Source organism: Neovison vison, chromosome 4 (assembly GCF_020171115.1).
Source record: "Neovison vison isolate M4711 chromosome 4, ASM_NN_V1, whole genome shotgun sequence".
In the NCBI taxonomy this organism is placed as follows: Eukaryota; Metazoa; Chordata; class Mammalia; order Carnivora; family Mustelidae; genus Neogale; species Neogale vison.
Window position 1 is genome coordinate 36,686,343 of NC_058094.1, and position 20,349 is coordinate 36,706,691.

Below are 20,349 nucleotides of genomic sequence, written 5' to 3' on the forward strand. Positions count from 1 at the left end.
AAAATAAGGAACAGCGTCGTGGAGAAGATTCTTGAACAAAACTGGAGGGAGTGAGGGCCAGCCATGGGGCTATCTGGGGGAATAATAGTATACCGGGCAGGTGCAGAAGGCCAGAAACGGCCAGTCCTACTGGAGGACCTGCAAGGAGGCCAGCAGATTTCAGCAGATTAAGGGAGGGCAGAAGGTCTGAGAGCTGACTGGTCCTGGTAAAGACCTTGTTTTTTTTCTGAGTGAAGAGGGGAGTGGGTGGAAGATTTTGAGCAGAGGAATTGGGGGATCTGACTTAACGTTTTTAAAGAGTTGCTCTGGCTGCTTTGTTCAGATCAGCTGTGGGGACAAGGATGAAAGAGGGGAGACTGGTTAGGAAGCGGTTTAGGAATCCAAGTGAAAGGTGATGGGAGTCCCTGCCTACTTGTGATCTCTGTCTGTCAAATAAATAAATAAAATCTAAAAAAAAAAAAAAAAGAAAGAAAGAAAAAGAAAGGTGATGGGAGCTTAGACCAGCTGGTAGCTGCCAGGATTTCCTGATATATTGGATGTGGAGTATAGGGGTAGAAGAATGAAGCCTGATTCTAAGGCCTTTCCAGCTGTTGGAAGGATGGATTTGCTGTTTATAGAGATGGGGAAGATTTAAGGGTGGAGAGTTAAGGGAAGGTGGGTGAAGTGGGAATTAAGAGTTAGTTTTACATGTGTTAGGTTTGAGATGTCTGTTCACATGGAGTTATATGTGGCTGGAGTTGATGGGAAAGATTGCAGCCTGAAATAGAAATTTGGGAGTCATTAACAAGTAGATAGTATTTAAAACCATGAGATTGTATGAAATCTGGTCTAAAGAACAGAGGATTGAGCTCTGGGCTTTCCACATACAGTGGTTGGAGGGATTAAGAACCTCAAAGACTGAGAAGGAAAAAAAGCCCTTTATTTTTTTTTTTTTTAAAAAGATTTTATTTATTTATTTGACAGAGAGATCACGAGTAGGCAGAGAGGCAGGCAGAGAGAGAGAGAGGAAGGGAAGCAGGCTCCCTGCTGAGCAGAGAACCGATGCGGGACTCGATCCCAGGGTCCTGACCTGAGCCTAAGGCAGCAGCTTAACCCACTGAGCCACCCAGGTGCCCCCAAAAAAGCCCTTTAAAGGTAGGAATATGGAGTGCTGGAAACCAAGTGAAGAGAGTGTTTCAGGAAGGAGAAAGTGATCATCTGTGTCTCCTCCTCAGTTGACAAATCATGTAAGATGAGGACTGTGAAATGGCCATTGGATTTAGCAATGTGAAGGTCTTTGGTGACTGCGCAGGAGTACTTTCAGGAGAATTGGCAGGGAGAAAACCTGGGCTAACACCTGGTTTTACAGAGAGAATAGGAGAGGAATTGGAGCTATAGACAACTCTTTAGAAAAAGTTAGTTGTAAATTTTTCATACATAAATTATTTGAAAGCACTGAAGTCATTTTCATAGTGACTAATTTTATTTCCAGCTTCACCCACTTAGCAGCTAGACTTGGATTATTTTATCAATAACTCTTGGAAGTAAATAACTATGCTACTACTACCGATAATAATAATGTATTATTAACCTTCAAAACCAATACACCAGGAAGCTTGACCTTTTGATATAACACATTTCAGGACTCATGAAAGTGCTTTGGTGACATGCATTCTTTTACCACTTTGTTCTTACCTTAGGTTAAAAAACTAACTTACAAGTGTTACAGCTGTATATTTAAAAACAAAAATACATGGATCCAGAAGTTGAGAACTAGAATTTATTTTGAAGTGTGCTATCTCAGTAGTAGTAAGAACTGACTGTGTTGATATACATCATTTCTGTTTTAAGAATTAATTTATAAGTAACAAAGCTACGCTTGTCTTCTGTTACTTACAAAGTGTGAAGACTAATACTTCTTTGCAAATAAATAATAATATAAGACCGCATGGTTTAAAAAGGGAGTAAATGTAAAACAAAACAAAACCAGACTGTGGTTTTTATTTGAAGACATGAATTTAGGTTCTTGTGTTTGCTCTGAGTAAGTTAATGCCCACATACAAATACAAAGTAATCAGTGAGATACCCAGCATATGGTATATTTACATCATCTTAGCTGTGGGTGTAAGCTCTTTCCCTGATCTTGTTGTATACTGTTTCCATAGTAGCTACAGCCATTTGTTACATTGTAAAGATTTAGTGATCAAAATATTTCAAAGTTCAGTGTTACGACCACTGATTTTTTTAATCCATCAATCTTATCTGCAAGATGCAGGTCCTTCAATCTATTTTTTCAGCTGAGGCAAGTATTTTCTTAAGTTTGTGCCTTTTGTTTTGTTTTTTCATTTTTCATGTTTTCATGTTTGATTTATCATGTTTCATTTTTCATGTTTTCATTTTCATTTTTCCTGTGGGAATTTTTCATGGGTTGGCTCTGGTTTCTAGTTGTATTAATCATGTCACAAATCTTTAAGTTTTTTCTTTTCTTTTCCATCACGTCTTAAAGAGGCCTTTCTGTCCCCGATTTGATTTTCTGCAATATTTGTTCTGTTTCTTACTGCTCACAATTTGGATTTACTTTTTTTTTAATGTTTTTATTTAACTTAGAGTTTTGTTTTATCCCAATCTCCTTCTAATATTTTTTCCTCTCACCCTGAGTTCTTGTTTTTTTGCATATTCCTAAAGCACATTTTTTCCCCTGGATTTTTTCAATTTATTATTTTAAGTAATTTTCAGTGGTATGGTTTTCTTCATGTAAAGCTGATGAATCTCTTCTGGTGCAAAATTTTTCATTGACTCCATGTTGATTTTGTTTTGTTATTCATCCTTTTAAAAATGAAAAAACTTTTGAGATTGTTACTATACTGTTGAATTGTCATGCCAAATTTGCTCAATATCATTTAACTAAAGACTTTTTCTAGATTTCTTACAAGGAAAATAATTAGAGAATTGGATTGTGTGTAGGCATTCCATAAAGCACTCTGTTGTAGTGTGGACGAAGGATTTACTTATTTAAAATAATCTTTGCTATTATTAAAACTTACATTTATAGTTAAGTCTTTGTAATAAAGTCCCTTTTTTATGAACCAGTTAGTAGACATAAGAATGATCAGCTTAACTTAAACTTTATATATAAAAATAAAATCAGGGGCGTCTGGGTGACTCAGTGGGTTAGAGCTTTCGGCTTGGGTCATGATCCCAGGGTCCTGGGATCGAGTCCCACATCGGGCTGTCTGCTCAGCGGGGAGCCTGCTTCCTCCTCTCTCTCTCTCTGCCTCTCTGCCGCCTTGTGATCTCTGTCTGTCAAATAAATAAATTAAATAAATAAATAAATAAAATCTTAAAAAAAAAAAACAGTGGCAAAGGAACAGCTAATTTCCAGATTAAAAGGATGCTTGTCCTTTTTCTTCCAGCTTTACTGAGGTATTAGTGACAAATAAAATTGTATATATTTAGGTTGCGCAACGTTAATTTTTTAAGGGGTACAACGTGATGATTTAGTATTCTTTTACACTATGAAATATTTACCACAATCAGGTCAATTAGCACATCCATTATCTCACATAGTTACCTTTGTGTGTGTGTGTTGAAACACCTAAGATCTACTCAGCAAATTTCAAGTATATAATACAGTATTACTATAATCATTATACTGTATATTAGAACTTCAGAGCTTAGTCATCTTCTAACTGAAAGTTTATGCATTTTGACCACTATCTTTTCCTCCACCCTTCAGTCCCAAACAACCACCATTCTATTTTCTGGTTCTATGAGTTAGGCTTTTTGAAGTTCCACATATAAATAAGATCATACAGTATTTATTTTTCTGTGTCTGGCATATTTCACTTAGCATAATGTCCTCCTTGTTTAAGCATGGTATTGTAAATAGCAGGATTTCCTGCTTTTTTATATCTGAATAGTCTTCTATTATATATGTGTGTGTGTGTGTATACATATATATGTATACTGTATATATACATATATATGTATATGTATATTCTGCATTATTTAGCTGTTGACTGACACTTGACTGACACTTAGGTTATTTACAAATTTTATGTATTTGTGCTATTGTGAATATTGCTGCAATGAACATGCAGGTATCTCTTTGAGAGAGTAATTTTATTTCCTTTGGTTACATACCCAGAATTGTGAACTTGTTCTTGTTTTATAGCTAAGTTTTTCTGAAGCTTCTCTTCGATCACCAAGACTGTTAGCAATTCCTCCAAGGCAGTGTTTAGAAACCTTAAATATTTATTATCTTTATGGCCAGTAATTATTGAAGAAACAAAACAATTCTAAGACCAAAACATGTCCAGTAAATAGTGGAAATATACCCATTTGATTAAAAAGTGGACAATTTGTTGCCTCTAGCTCTTTCATGTCACCGTAAACACATATTTACAAAAAAAATAGTGATATTTGTATGTATTCGATAAGCTATTTGGTAAGTAGACTTATTTTCCCCCTGGAAGTTTGTGCCTCTTAATCTCTTTCACCTACTTTGCCTATTTTTTAATCAGATGTTTATTTCGTGTTGAGTTCTGTAACTTCTGTAACTTCTATATATATTCTAGATATTAACCCTTTATTGGATATACCATTGCAGATCTCCTCTCCCATTCAGTAGGTTGCCTTTTGTTTTTTTGATGGTTTCTTGTAAAAAAGCTTATTTGGTGTAACCCCAATAGTTTATTTTTGTTTCCCTTACCTGAGGAGACATATCCATAAATATGTTGCTAAGCACTAATAAGTACTTTCCACAAATTTCTGAATATAATCACTTAAAAGATATGTGCACGATATTATTTAGGAATGGTAGCAAGTCAGTCAGAAATAACTGCAAGAACATAGTTTACTTAGCTACCTTTTCCACACTGGGTCTTCATGAGACTAGATACTTCGTTGTATTACTTTCTAAAACAAATGTATTAAAATTAGCCAAATAACCTATGTATTTTCTCTTACTAATTACATTGTCTTTTTTTCCTTTAACCTAATTTTAATTTTTTTTTTTTTAAAGTAGGCTCCATACCCAGTGTGGAGCCCAATGTGGGGCTTGAATTCAGAGCCTTAAGATCAAGAGTCAGATGCTTATCTGACTGAGCGACCCAGACGCTCCATCCTAAGTTTACTTTTAAAATAAAATGTCCTGAGTGTGACGTTGTTGGAAGAATTTAGACATTTGTAACTTTGGTGGCATTTTTAGCCCTAAAGTCAAGTCAGTCATTTTTTTCCCCACTTGCCAACTGGCACTGCTTCTTTCATTTAAATCTTTATCTCCCCTTCCCCATCTTTTGACTGTATTTTGCCTGTTGACTGTTATATTGATTTTTTCTTGAAAACAAAAACTGATATTGCCTAAAAAAAGGGTTTTCCCACAGTGAGCTTATTTTTATCTCACTTGTTTATTCAAGGTATCTTTTCAACTTGTTCTCTGGGTTATCTCCGTGGTCAGTTCCTAGAATTTACCACAGCTCTCAGTCAGCATCCAGTTCCTTGTGCTGTTTGTTCCACTTAAGTGTGGGATTTCTTAGGCTTTAATTCATCTCATTCTTGAAGCGATAGATATCTTTACACCCCACCCTTCCTTTGACCTTTGTCTTTTAATGAAACATGTAACAAAACCAGTATTTTTACTGTATTTCTTCACAGTATTTCTTAGAAAGCAGTTCTAGGTGCATGTAACAGTAGGTTAGATATTAAGTAGTAATGATCACTCTAGGTTCTGTGTTAAATATTTGGCTCTAAGTAACAGAAAACCTAACTTAAACTGGCTTAATAAAAAAATGGAACTTCACTGATGCCTGTTTTTCAAAATTCCAGAGTTAATATGTGCTTCAGATGAGGTTTAATCGAGGCTTGACTCCATTTTTCTTTCTGTGTGCTTCCTGTATGTGTGTGCACACATGCATATGTGTGTGTATGTGTGCACATGTGTATAAAATATATGTCAAAATGACAATTTTTTGGTATTATTTACACACACCGTATTTTTAGGAAAAAAAGAGAATGTATCACTCCAGCATTCCAAGCAGAGACTTATTGGACTGGTCACATGTTTATCTCTCAATAAACCACTACAGCTAGGGGAATATAAATATTAAATGGCTTAATATAATCAGGTCTGACCCCTTTAAGGCATGTGAGCAGTGAAGAGTTATACTGTTGGGTACTCTGGTGCAGAAAAACGTAGGAATAGATAACTAGGTTGGCAGCCAGTGTGTCCACTACAGTGGCAGTAGCCTTCTGAGGATAGAAAAACACATATAGTTGGTTTAGATCAAAATGGTACATTAAGTTCACATTTCAGTACATGGCAATAATTAATCATACATAAAAAGAGGGAACCAGAAAAGTGTAGTGAGAACAGGACATGAATTAAACTTCTCTATGGAGCAGAAGCACAGTGTGATGAGTGGAGCTGCAGCTGTTCTGGAAGTGGGCAGTGGTGGGCAAATATTTGGCTCCTGCTGGGTGATGAGGATTATAAGTGCTCCACACAGGACAGGAGTGGAAAAAGATTATGGCTTAAAGTCAAGGCTTTGGGTAGAAATTCCCTAAGCAGGAAAGGAGTCCAAATAAAACTGTTCTTGACTGCTGTTGGAATCAGATGGCTTAAAGAAGCTGGACCTAGCAAGGCAGAAGGACATGGCAGTCTCACAGCCAGGAACTGAACTGGGCTTTGGCTCAGTGACTAAATCTGTAATAGCCCCATTATCACTGAGAGACAAGAGCTTAACTTACATTTTATAAGACCTGGTTCTGGACTACATTCCCAGGTGGCAAAGTGGAGGCAGCTCTCAGAAGGAGTGAGCATAGGGGAGAAGGAATGGAGAACAAAAAACAAACAAAACTTTCTCTCAAAAGAAGCTTGCAGCACAAATTCTGAAAGGAATGAAGAAGATGCTAAGTGCTAAGAAGAACTCATCGAACAATATTAACACTGGAACACAGATTCAGTCCTGACAAAAAATTTTAGGAAACCATCCAACAAAGATTTTTAATTAAGTGTCTATATGCTCAAAGAGAAAAAGGACTCCCATTTATTAAAAATGAAGAGTAAATTATGAAATGAAAAGTAAAGTGGGTATGAAGAATTAATTAGAAATGAAAAATTATAGTAGTTGAGGTTTTTTTTAAGGTGTAATAAAATTTTAGATTCAAAGTAGCCTGAGCATAAGTAAATTAGAAGATGGAGCTGAGAAACTGCACTTAGCATGTAGCACAGAAAAACTTTTTTTTAAAGGATATGTTGATCATTGAGTTTCCAACATATATCCAATAGGAAGATATTGTTGAAAAGCACTATTTGAAGAGAATTTGCCAGAATGCAAGAAAGGCATGAGTACTTAGATTATAAATCCATTCTGAATTCCAAGCAGGATAAGTAAATTCTCCTGAATAGATCCCAGTAAAGTGTAGAATATTGTAGAACATTAAGGATAAAGTGAAAAATTTTAAGCCAAACAAAGAAAAAGACATTCCTACACAAAAACAACAGTTAGACTGAAACAGACATCTCCTGGCAATAATAATGCCTAGAAGCATCAGGGCGAAAGCTTCAAGGTACTGAGGGAAAGTGACTGGCAACTATAACCTCATGATCACCTGAACTTTTATTCAAGAATCAAGTCAAATCAAGTCATCTGCACATTTGCAAAGAGTGAAAGAAGCTACTTCTCACATATCCTCACTAAAAGAAGTAGAGAGTGAACTTCAGCCAGAAGAGTGAATCCCGAGGGGAGGCATGGGATTTTTTGAAAAAGAGTGATCTGATTGATAAAATGTTAATAAATTTAGTTGACTTTAAGTTTTAGGGGTTTGGGAGAGGAATTTTTTAAAGGGAAAGCTAAAACTCTTAGACAGAAATCTTGGAGCCTTGTATGGTGGTTAGTGCATTCTGATCATTGTGTTCAGAATAAAATTCCAGGTAATTTTAGACTTCAAGAAACATTATTAACATGTATGTTAAAATTTTTAAATAACTCGTTAAAGAAAAGAAATAGAGAAAAAAGATAAACAGAAAACACAAAATAGATGATAAACAGAAAACACACAAAATAGGTGGAAATCAGTCCAAATAGGTTGGAAATCACAGAAAATATAAGTTGATTAAATTCACCTGTGGGGGGACGCCTGGGTGGCTCAGTGGGTTAGAGCCTCTGCCTTCGGCTCAGGTCATGATCCCAAGGTCCTGGGATGGAGCCCTGCATTGGGCTTTCTGCTTAGCAGGGAGTCTGCTTCCCTTCCTCGCTTTCTGCCTGCTTGTGAACTCTGTCAAATAAGTAAAAATCCATTAAAAAAATAAGTTCACCTATGGGGAAAAAATCTTCAGAACTGTTTAAATGCAATCTGGTTTCCTGTTTACCAGACATATACCTAAACCAAAGCTATACATAAAGGTTGAAACAGAAAAATATCCCCTCAGAGTTATAACCACAGAAAGATACTACAATAATGTTAATATCATTAAGGTCAAATGTTGAGGCAAGAAACATTAATAGGAATAAAGAAGCACACTAATAAAAGAAACAGTCTTCTGGGAAGATAGAGCAGTGATCCATGTACCTAAACATAGTCCCAAAATGTAACCCCAAATTACATGGGGTTATAAGAAAAATCGATAAATTCACCATCATGGGGAAAAACTGTTAACACTACTTTCAGAAACCAATATATCAGATGGCAAAAAATTGGAAAAATACAGAATATTTCCACAACAAAATTAACAAGATTGATCAAATGTATGTATATGAAGAGTAGAATCCTGTCTTCAACTAATGCTTCATACATTCTTTTCAGATACACATGGTACATTAACCAAAAGAAAGTCTAAATTTTAAAAAATTCTTGCCCCAAAGACCATTTTCTTTTACCACAATGCAAACAAATTAGAAATGAACAAAAAGATTTTCAAATCCCATGTATGGGTATTTAAAATGCATTTCTATATAATTAATAGGTTTAAAAGAGGACATCACAGAAATTATATAATATTTAAACAACAGTGTGAAATACCAATGGGGTCCAGTTGACACTTTAATGTAAATTTATAGATTTTTTTTCTTTCTTTTCCTAAAAAAATTGTATAGATTTAAATAAATTTGTTAAAAGGTAAGATTAAAAGTGAGTTAAGGATACAAATCAAGAAGGTTAAAAAAAAAAAGAAACCACATATAAAACTTAAAATAGAAGAAGTTAAAAAGAAAAACCATTAGCAGTAAAACAGGAGAACTGGTTCTCCCCACCCCCCATTATTTATTTGAGAGAGAGCAAATGCGCACATGCAGGGGGAGGGGCAAAGGGAAAGGGAGAGATAGAACCCTCAAGCAGATTCCCCACTGAACTTGAAGCCAGATGGGGATGTGGGCTCAGTGCCAGGGCTCTTGAGATCCTGACCTGAGCCGAAATCAAGAGTTGGCTGCTTAACCGACTGCGCTACCCAGACGCACCAGTTTGAAAAACTAAATGTACAAACTTTTACCAATAATGATCTAGGAAAGAAAAACAAAACAAGAAAAAGTGCAAATAAACAGCATCGGAAACAAAAAAGGAAACTATGCAGATATAATAGAGATTTTTCAGTCAGGAGCGTGTGTAATGTATAACTTTATGCCAATAAATTGGAAAACTAAAAAGTTTAAAATAATAACATCTGTGGGTCAGAGATTTCAAAGTGGCTTAGCTGAGTGGTTCAGGCTCAGTGTATTTCAATGAAGATTTCAGCCAGGACTAGCCATCTGAAGGTTTGGCTGGATCTTTTCCAAGGTGGCTCACTCACAAGTCTATTGGCAAAAAGCTTCAGTTCCGTGCTGTTTACTGGCAGTACTTCATCACAGAAACGTCTATAGTACTGCTTGGGTGTCCTTATGACAAGGCAGCTAGCTTGTTTCAGAGTGAGTAATCCGTGACACAGTAAGAGGGAGGCTGCATTGTCTAATTTATGACCTGTCTTACAAGCCACTTCTACCATGTCCTGTTTGTTAGTGGTGAATTAGTAAGCCTGTACTGGGGGGGAGTGGGCGGTGGTGGTGCATAATTTAACTTGACCTCTTGAAGAAAGGAGTTGTGAATTTTCAGGCATGTTTTTAAACCAGCGCCCTGTACTTAATGTAAGTGATATGGCAATACATAGAAAATTCAAGAGAACCTGTAGATGTATTAATAGAATTAGTAAGAACTCAGCAGGGTTGCTGATGTGAGTCAGCACATATGCATCAGTTTCGTTCTTTGTACTGGTAATAACCAAAGTAAAACTGTAGTAAAAAGAGACCTCAATCACAGCAGAAAGAACAATGGGTTTTTTAAAAAATAAAATGTATAAAAGATACACAAGACCTTCATGGGGAAGATTATAAAAATGTATTAAAAAGATAACAAAGAATATCCAGAGAGTTCACGTTCAAGGGTATGACTTTGTGTAGTAAATAAATTTTCCAATAGGCTTTCTGTGGTACATGTCAAAATAATCCTGACCCTCAGATGGGATAGAAGATTGCAAATAATTGTTATAATGATTATGAAGAACAACATTGTGAGACTTGCCATAGAAGATATCAAGAACTAGTGATGATGATGACATTAAAGTTATTAAGACAGTGTGATATTGGCACATATATGTTCCACAGACTGTTAGAACAGAGTAGAGAGCCAGAAACATATATATAGAAGAAATTTGTTGTATATTAGAGCTACATTATCCAGTATTGTGGCTATTTAAATTTTAAATGTAAAGTGCCTAGCATTAATAGCTGCAGTAGTGGTTCTCAGCATTCTGGTGTTGTAGTATTAACGCTGTTTTTCGGTATTTGGGGTTATATATTGTGGGGTTTGGGGCATTTTTAAAACTTTTTAAAGTATTTATGTCTTGGAACATACCAAGGGAATTATATGGAGAGCCATGTAGCTAAGAACTTGAGATCCTTGGTCACTGATCACTTTTTCTCATATTAGTCACAATGACCTGGTCGGTCTCTGGGCAGTTAAAAATAATTTCTTGGGAAACTGATACAGGGATTTGCCAGCCCTACTCCCATTTCTGAAAAATTTCCTAGAACTCTGAGTACATAGACTTGAACTGAGCCAACTCTTAGATCTGCCATTTTAACAGGAGAGGCTTTGTAGGGGCTGGGTCTCAGTCAGAAAGAATGTTGTTATAATTCATTGTCCTTTTCACTCGGAAATACTGTTCTATTGACGAAGCTATCAGGACTGCTGATTCAGCTCTGCTGTAGAATACTGGCATTTCCCACTTTGTGCCCCACATTTTAGGTTCCTAACTGGCAGCTAGAAGAAAGCTCCAGCCAAAAAATACAACTTCTCCCTGTAATTCTTATTTTTATCCTTCTAAAATGGGCCGAAAAATTTAGGGGGGAAAATCCTTATTTTTCTTTTCTTTAACCTATAGTCATTTGTATGTCACTCCTCCCCAGAATAGGACGCCTCCCCAGAATAGGTTGCGCCCGCAGTCAAAAACGGGGCAGCAGGCAAGGAAACAAAGGCTCTCCTTAAAGTCTCAGACGTCTGTTCTTCATCCTTGACTCGCTTTCTACCAAAGGTCCTATCCTTAATTCTTAGGGAATTAAGGAAAAAGAGGAAATGTCTCACACCCCCAATGGTGGTCCTTTTGTCACTGTTCATAACCATGCCCTTTTTAGAGGCTGTTTGATCTAGTTGGTTCCTTAGTCCTCTCTTTAGTCATTTTTTTCATTGTATATCCTTATTTACTAGGGTCCCCAGAGGTTCAAGTAAGTGAGGTAGGACACGAGTCTAATAATGACATGTCAGGAGTTCTTGAATTTTAAGTGTCTTCATAGGCGACATCACTGTAAGCAGTATGGAGCCCTCGACCACAGTGGTTCATATAGCTTTACATGCAATCAGAGCACACCTCAAAGAAGTCTGCTAGATCATTTGTGGGCTTGTATAGCCTAGCGAGGTCCCTTGTCCACCATGTATAGCATGCCATACATGCTAGCATACATCTGGTGCACAACTGAAAGCATTAGGTGGGGACAGATTACAATAAAACTGTGACAAACTTATGTTAAAAATGATGTACTTTATATTTCCACCGTGAATCATGAATGGAGCTAGAATCTTGAGGGTAAGGGGTAGTTTGCTTGTCAAGTAGCATGTTAACGGCCTTTCTGATTCTCAGTATCCTTAAATGTAAAATAAGGAGATTGAGTTGAATAATCCTGAATGGACTTCCTGGCTGTAAAAACTTCATAGAAGTATTCAAGTTTCTGCTTAAAACAGAGTCTTGTGCCATCAGACTACTTGAGGTGACTCTGGTTTACATTTTGTGAACTATTTAGAAAATGAGTAATTTACAAAAGTTGTAGTTCCTGTATTTTTAAATAACACCAAATAAATGAATAAGTCATTTTTTTAGGGGGGGAAGGGCAGAGGGAGAGAGAATCTCAGTTTCACAACCCTGAAATCAGGACCTGCGCTAAAATCAAGAGTTGGACGCTTCACTGAATGAGCCTCCTAGGCACTCCAGGAGTGTCATTTTTTTAACACTTTAATTTTGTATAAATGAAGTCTGTTAGGGTGGGTTTAATGAGATTTAGATCTCTAAATAGTCCTGGAGTCATATTTATGCTATTAATATGCTTGGTAAACTTTTAAATTGAGGTATAATTGACATGCAACATTATGTTCGGTAAACTTTTTTTTTTTTTTAAGGAAAATTGAGCTTTATCTCCACTCTGAATTTCACTAATTAAGAATTATAAGAGAATTAGGGCGCCTGGGTGGCTCAGTGGGTTAAGCTTCTGCCTCCGGCTCAGGTCATGACCTCAGGGTCCTAGGATCGAGTCCCGCATCGGGCTCTCTGCTCAGCAGTGATCCTGCTTCCCTCTCTCTCTCTCTTTGCCTGCCTCTATGTCTACTTGTGATCTCTCTCTGTCAAATAAATAAAATCTTTTAAAAGATATATTAAAAAAAAAGAATTATTGAGAATGATAATATCAAGTAACTGTGAAATAAAACGGGAACGCCTGGCTAGTTCATTCAGTAGAGCATTAGTCTCTTGATATCAGGATCGTGAGTTTGAGCCCCACATTGGGTGTAGATATCTAAAATAAATAAGTAAGTAAACTTTAAAAACAAAAACAAAACAAACAAACAAAAAAGAAATGAACAAAAACTTTTGCTCTATTCTGGTTGAAGATGCTGAAGTTGTACTTGAAGCCCAGGTAGGCCACAAGGTGGCACCATTAGGTCACAGATAAAGTGTTGTTGCAAACAAAACAAAACAAAACAAAACAAAAAAAACCCTGATTTTAAAAAAAAATCACTTCATCACAAAAATAATTCATATGCATGAAAGACTTCAGATTGACATTCCAGTGCTTATTTAATATCTTTATTATATAATTACAAATTGTAAACTGAAGACTTCTATGGGGGCAAGTCATTTGCTAAGAATATTAAACATTCTAAAATTACACGGTAAAGATTTTGGAAAATACTGAAAGGTATTAGAATAAAATAAAATATCCATGGTACCAGTACTCCATTTGTGAACAATTAATTTTTATCTTAAGCCAATATTTTTCCAAAAGTTGAACTGAACTAAATTTTAATGCAAGACTATAAGTAAAGTAGTACAAACATTGGAGAAAATATATAACAGAAATCCTTGTTTGGTGTTTTTTGATTTTATGATGGAAAAAGAGAATTTTACACAAGTGTTTTCTCACTATCCCAATGAGTAAGAAATCCATGAGAATAATGACTCCAGGAATTTAGTCACTTCCTATAAAGTAGAAAATATTCCCAAATATTTTGTTGTTGTTTTCTCACACTTAGAAAAGATTACTTTGAGAAGATTGCAAAGAGTTAATTCAGAATATATGACTGAATGTTTCCTGTAAACATGGACCGATGTTTCCTGTGAAGTAAGAAACATTTCCAGATATTTATATTGTTTTCCTGCAGTTTGAAAAATTTACTTTGAATGAAATGATTATAAGGAGTTAATTCAGAATATGTGGGCTAGATTACTGTTTCCCTTTACGTAATCTCTGATGAAAAGTTTCCTAAACTAATTCATTATACGAAAAAGAATCTTATGAAAGCAAACTTAGTGCCATTTGTTTTTTGCCCATAAAATGAGGATAATTGATCATACTTACCTTTTATATAAGACTTATCTAAAGGTTAAATCAATCATTCCAGGAAAAACAGTAAGTGCCTGGAATATAATAACTTAGTAAATGTTAAATATTACGTATCTCATGTTGCTGAGCAGTTGTTGCATAGTAATAGCAGACATATAAATAAATTCTTGTTTCTTTTTTCATTAAGCTTTCTTTCCTAAGAGTGTTTACTAAGTAGTACCTGATTAGCCTACTTTCAGTTATTCTATGAACTTAAACATAATGAACTGGCCTTTAGTAGCATCCTATAATTCACACATTTCAGTTAACCTCACCTTTATTGTTTTAATAAAGTTTTAATTAAGCAATTGAAAGCTTGGCATTGAAGAAATCACAACATTAAGAATTTTAAACAAATCAAGTTAGACTTGGAAATATCACAAAATCAATGTAAAGTAAAAATATATCTGTAGTAGATCCAGATCTATCTAAAAATTATTCTTTTTGAACTTCTGTTAATTATTTTTGAGACTTGGAAGTAAAATTCGGAAGGTTCTATTTCTAATCTTCCTCCTCAGATGGTCTTCATGGTGCTAGAATATCCTGAAAGGATAATATTCTCAATTCTTTTTTAATTTACTTTCATGCTATCAAAAAGGGGCCTACCTTTTTTCTTTTTTAAGAACTCAAAACAAATATCCACATATTTTGCCTTTATTTTAGACAGATAACTCCAAGGTTAAGAATTGGGATTCTAGCCATACAATCTGTGAGGATTTATTTCCCAGGCCCTTCTAAGACAGTCATCCAAAAAAATCGATAAATAGGGGTTCTAAAAGGGATTCAGATCAAAGTGAACTATAGTTTAACATGAACCATACACCAGAATTTTTGAAGTTTTTATTGTGAGCAAAGCAAGCATTACATCAGGATTGCTGTCAAAGTAAAACTGTTTGCCATAAAGAAATAAGACGAGGGGCACCCAGGTGACTCAGTTGATTGAACATCCATCTGACTCTTGGTTTCAGCTCAGATCATGATCTCAGGGTTGTGGGATCAAGCTCTCAAGTGGGGCTCTGGTGTCAGCAGGGAGTCTGCTTAAGATTTCTTTGACTCCCTCTGTCCTTCCCCTGCCCCCCACCACATTCTCTCTCAAATAAATAAATAAATCTTTAAAAAAGAAAAAGAAACTTATTCCACATTGTAGCTGGATCCATTTGTGTCACATCTGTTAAATACATTGCCTGGGAATCCATTACGATAGATTCCATTATGAGAATTATGAGAACCTATCATGATAGTACTAAAAATACTATTTAAAGGTCTCTTAGACTATGTTTTGTTTGTTTTTTAAGATTTACTTATTTTAGAGAGAGAGAGTGAGCAGGGGGAGGGGCAGAGAGAGGGGGAAATAAGCAGACTTCCTGCTGAACAGGGAACCCCACACAGGGCTTGATCCCAGAACCCTGAGATCATGACTTGAGCCAAAACCAAGAGCTGGTCACTTAACCAACTGAGCTACCCAGGTGCCCCTCTCAGACTATGTTTTGATGAGCTTAAAATGTCAGTGAATTTAAATTCAGGTATTAGGAAAAATGCAAAGCAATTTTTTTAATGTGCTAAGAAATTTAATAAGGAAATTATGGAAAATTAGAATAGTAAAGAATAACATCATTAAAATTATTTTTTGAAAACTGGTAATGTAGAAGGGTGTTCATGATACAGTAAGTAAAAAAGTTTAACATTTGCATTTATAGTATGATTTAAATATATATTCATATAGAGAAAAAAGGCTGGAGGGCCATAGCACCAAAATAGTAATAATAGTTATTTCTAGTTGGTAGGATTATGGGTAACTTTTATTTTCTTCTCTTTGTTCATATTTATTTTCTTAATAAATTCTAGGTTTGGTCATAAAAAATGTTACCTTAAAATCTTCCTAAGATGGGGGTGCCTGGGTGGCTCGGTCAGTTAAGCATCTGCCTCCGGCTCAGGTCATGATCCCAGAGTCCCTGGATTGAGCCCCTCATCAGGCTCCTTGCTTAGTGCTGAGTCTGCTTCTCCAACTCTGCCTCTCAACCCGCTCGTGCTTTTTCTCTCTCTCTTTCTCAAATAAATAAATATTTTAAAAAATAAAATAAAATCTTTTTAAGATGAACTTAATTGAATGTATAATCCACAAAGAATTATTGGATTCTCCTATGTCTAGATTTCAGAAAAAATGTGCCAGGCACTATGTAATATGCAAAGATACACAGACATCTCAGACCCATTTCTTGCATTTTAGAGACAAGGTCTGGCAAGAATTTTTGCAAACAGTTGTGAGCAAGCAACCGAGCTTTGTGTGAACCATTTCCTACTGATTATCTTGATAACTGCATAGAGGTGGCATATTAGAAATAGTGTAGACTAAATTTGAAGCCCACTCTGCCACTTAATAGCAGTGTGGCATTAGACTCATTAACCTCTCTGAGCCTCGGAAATTATTAAGACCACTATGTTAAAGAAATATAGCCATTGAAGGAAAGCAGGCTGAAAAATTTTATTATTAACATTTTGAGAAGGAATTGTTAAAATTTTGACTTGTGCAGAGCTAGATTTCTTTTAGATGTGGCTTTTTTCCCTTACCTAGTACCTGTGGATCTGTACAGCTCTTGGATTTTAAGAACAGTAATTCTAAAGTGCTAGCAGTTAAGATTTAATGACTTCATTGGAAGTTCTTATTTTATGGTTCTTTGAAGTTATTTTTGTATTTTGAAACAACTGTATCCTTTTAAAAGGTTAAGAATAACCACATGAAGTATAGAGAATCCAGATTTGGGTTTCCATTTACTGCATATCACTCTCAGTTTTAGTACTTTTCTAGGACATTAGAAAATGTAGGCAGTCCGATCTGATAATGTGTCTCTCCAGGTATGCCATTTTCCCCTTGCATTTTGCTGAAGTGTCTGATGCTTTGATCTCTGATCAAAGTTGCTATGTAGGCATAATGTCAGTCCTTGTGAACCAAGAATGTATCACTTAGTCTTGCCTTTCCCAGTGAAAGGCAAAATGAAAAATAAATCAATACATTATGTATGGTTGGTGATACTGGATATAGAAGATGAATTTAAAGTTAGGTTTAATGAATGTATATTAAAATACAACAGGTTTTCTCCATTAGTTCTTACCCACCAAGAATACTACCTTAAGTTTATATAGATATGGCCCAGTATTGACATAAAAATATAAAAGAAAAAGAAAATTAATTAGAACTTTCCATCAAGTCAGTGACTCACATGCTTCCTCTAAAATCTCCTTATTGTTTTGTCATTTGGATTGAGACATGCGCTGTGTAGCATTAAGAGTTCTTGTTACTGACATCTAGGTGACTGCTTCCCTCCAGGACATGACCCCCAGAGTCTGCCTTTTAACAATCCCAGGGAATTGGCCTCTGAACTAGTCACTGTCCTTCATGGACACTGTCCCTTAGGAACTGGGCTGTGGTGAACAAGGAGAGGATTTGGGGGGCTTGACTGTTCCCACAATTGACTGTTCTTGTGGGTTTTCCTCTGCCAGGAATCTGTTATCAATTTCCTTTCTTGGAAGTCTTTACTCCCCACTAGAGGTCACCCCATTGCTAGATGATGCTCTGTTACCAGGGGATCAATGCTCAGTGTTCCATGCAGGCTATCGTCAGTACAGCAGAGAAGTAGCTCCCCAGAACTATGCCCATCCTCAGGAAGGTAATAACTATTAATTTTTGAGTACTTAAGTCATACAGTTATTAAGTAGCTAAACCGGGGTTCAAACCCCAGCTCCAGATACATTCTGGGTGAGGGAGCCAAGCTCTTTAACATCTTCTGACACTAGAAAAAGTGCCTGTCTAGAGTATTATATACTCCTGGAAGTAGTCCCTCAGGAAAGTCAGACAGTATCTTAGCTCTCTCCCTCCTCCTCTTCTACTTTGAAAAGCAGTCTTCACTATGCTTAGATTTTATGTTCATTTACAGGGGAACAGACTCATCCATCTGTGAATCTGGAAAGATAGTAGTTCAGTTTTCATACTCACACATTAATGTTTCTAACTCTATTTGTGGAATTGTTCTTACTGCACACTACCTTTGGTAAATACTAGGGTCTTTATTAACGCTTAACGCTTAATCCAACAAACTCTTCTGTAAATTACCTCTTGCTGTCCTGGTTGCGTGAGCCATCCAGGCAGATGATTCCCAAAGAACACCTTACTTTTTCTTTTCTTTTCTTTATTTTGCACAGGGACAGTAGGCACCTTCAGATTTGACTGTCTTTTTTTTTTTTTTTTTTTTAAGATTTTGTTTGTTTATTTGAGAGAGAGAGAGAACACAAGTAGCGGGGAAGGGCAGAGGAGAAGCAGACTCAGCATCAGGGCCTGATCCCAAGACCCTGGGGCCAGGACCACAGCTGAAAGCAGACGCTTAACTGACTAAGCCACTCAGGCACCCCATAAATTTTCATTTAGTCCAAATCTTTAAACCTCCATACCAGCAATTAAACTCCTGGCCAGTTGTCCTAGAGAAATGAAGACGTCCATTCACATAAAAACATATACCTGAATGTTTTAGAAGCTTAATAACACCCCCAAACTGGAGACAACCAGATGTCCTTCAAAGGGTGAGTGGCTAAACAAGCTCTGGTGCATCCATACCATGGAATACTACTCCACAAGAGAAAGAATCACACTATTGATACACACAACAACCTGAATGAATCTTCAGAGAATTATGTTGAGTGAGGAAAAAAAGCCAACCCCAAAAGGTTACATACTGTATGGTTCCATTTATATAACATTCTTGAAATGACAGAATTCTAGAAATGGAAGACAGGATAGTGGTTTCCAGGGGATAAGTGGGGTGAGGGTGGAAGGGAAGTAGGTGTGGCTGTAAAAGGGCAATATGAGAGAGCTCTGTGGTGATGGAAATGTTCTAGATCTTGATTATCAATGTCAGTATCCTAGTTGTGATATTAGAGTTTTGTGAGATATTAACATCCGGGGAAACTGGGTGAAAGTACACAGGATCTCTTTGTACTATTTCTTTGAACTTCGTGTGAATCTACAATTATTTCAAAAAGTTTAATTAAAAAAATCTTTAGTCCTCTTCATTCCTTGAACCATAGTTAATATGTGTTCTGAGTTTTACTTTCATAACTTCTTGAGAAGCTATTAATAGATTTCTAGTGATTAGGTTCTAAATGGAGTGTTAGACGTTTTCTTGGCAGGTTTCAAGTATAATTAGGTCTAATGCATTTGTGTAATATTAAATTTGAAATTACATAAATCTGTAATTTGATCAAATGTATTTTCTTATGGGACTTGCCATCAAAAGAAAGTGGCAGAAGCATTGTCTTGTGAATTTAAAGAAACTTTCTTAGGGCTTTTTAAAAAGTTTTTATTTAAATCCCAGTTAACTAACATAGTGTAATATTAATTTTAGGTATATAATACAGCAATTCAACACTTCAACACCCAGTGCTCATCACAACAAGTACACTCCTTAATCCCCATCACCCATTTAGTCCATCCCCTCACCCACTCCCCTTACGGTCACCATCAGTTTAGGAACTTTCTTATGAATTTAACAGGTCATTTAAAGGGGTAACTATTTAATCTATAATTCTATCTCCAAATGAGAAGCAAAGTTTGTTCTTTTCATAATGTGAACCCCACTATCTTCAGAATAACATCCGTAGCATTTTAACATTGAAAATCATGTATTAGAGGTAGGCTTTAGTCATGAAGATTCAGCCTCCAGTGGTCAGGATAAGAAAGTAAAGGTACTGTACTTTGGATGAACTCAGAATATTTGTGATTAGAAATTGATTAGAAAGTGACTAAGTGGCTGTAATTTGAAGTTTGTTTAAATTGGTACATATAATTTGTCAGCCTTCATCTTCTAGTCTTGCAGTGACAACCCTTATGATACAACCTGATTTATGTATTTAAATGGAGCCTCATAAGATACCATTAATTATTTCTTGTACAAGTTTATTTAAAGGGATTTGATAATATTGAGCATGAATAACCAGTAAAAACTTAATCTGAATCTCAGCCTGAGCCACAAATTCGAGATTTAGTCTTTATACCCTACCACTTAGCATAGTATCTGCCATATTTTGAGCACATAGTAAATGTTAGTTTCATGAATTTACACTGATTTTTTGTGGTCCCTGCTGCCTGTGCATGACCCTACTTCCACAATCCCTTTAAGGGGCAGACAGGGTACTTGAGATGTCTCTT

The 20,349-nt window shown here is 36.0% G+C and overlaps 1 protein-coding gene across 1 annotated transcript in view; it reads left to right on the top strand.

The window, feature by feature from the left end:
- The window catches only part of ANKRD46 (ankyrin repeat domain 46), a 34,191-nt gene that overhangs the window by 1,967 nt on the left and 11,875 nt on the right, over positions 1-20,349 (top strand). The window lies entirely within an intron of this gene.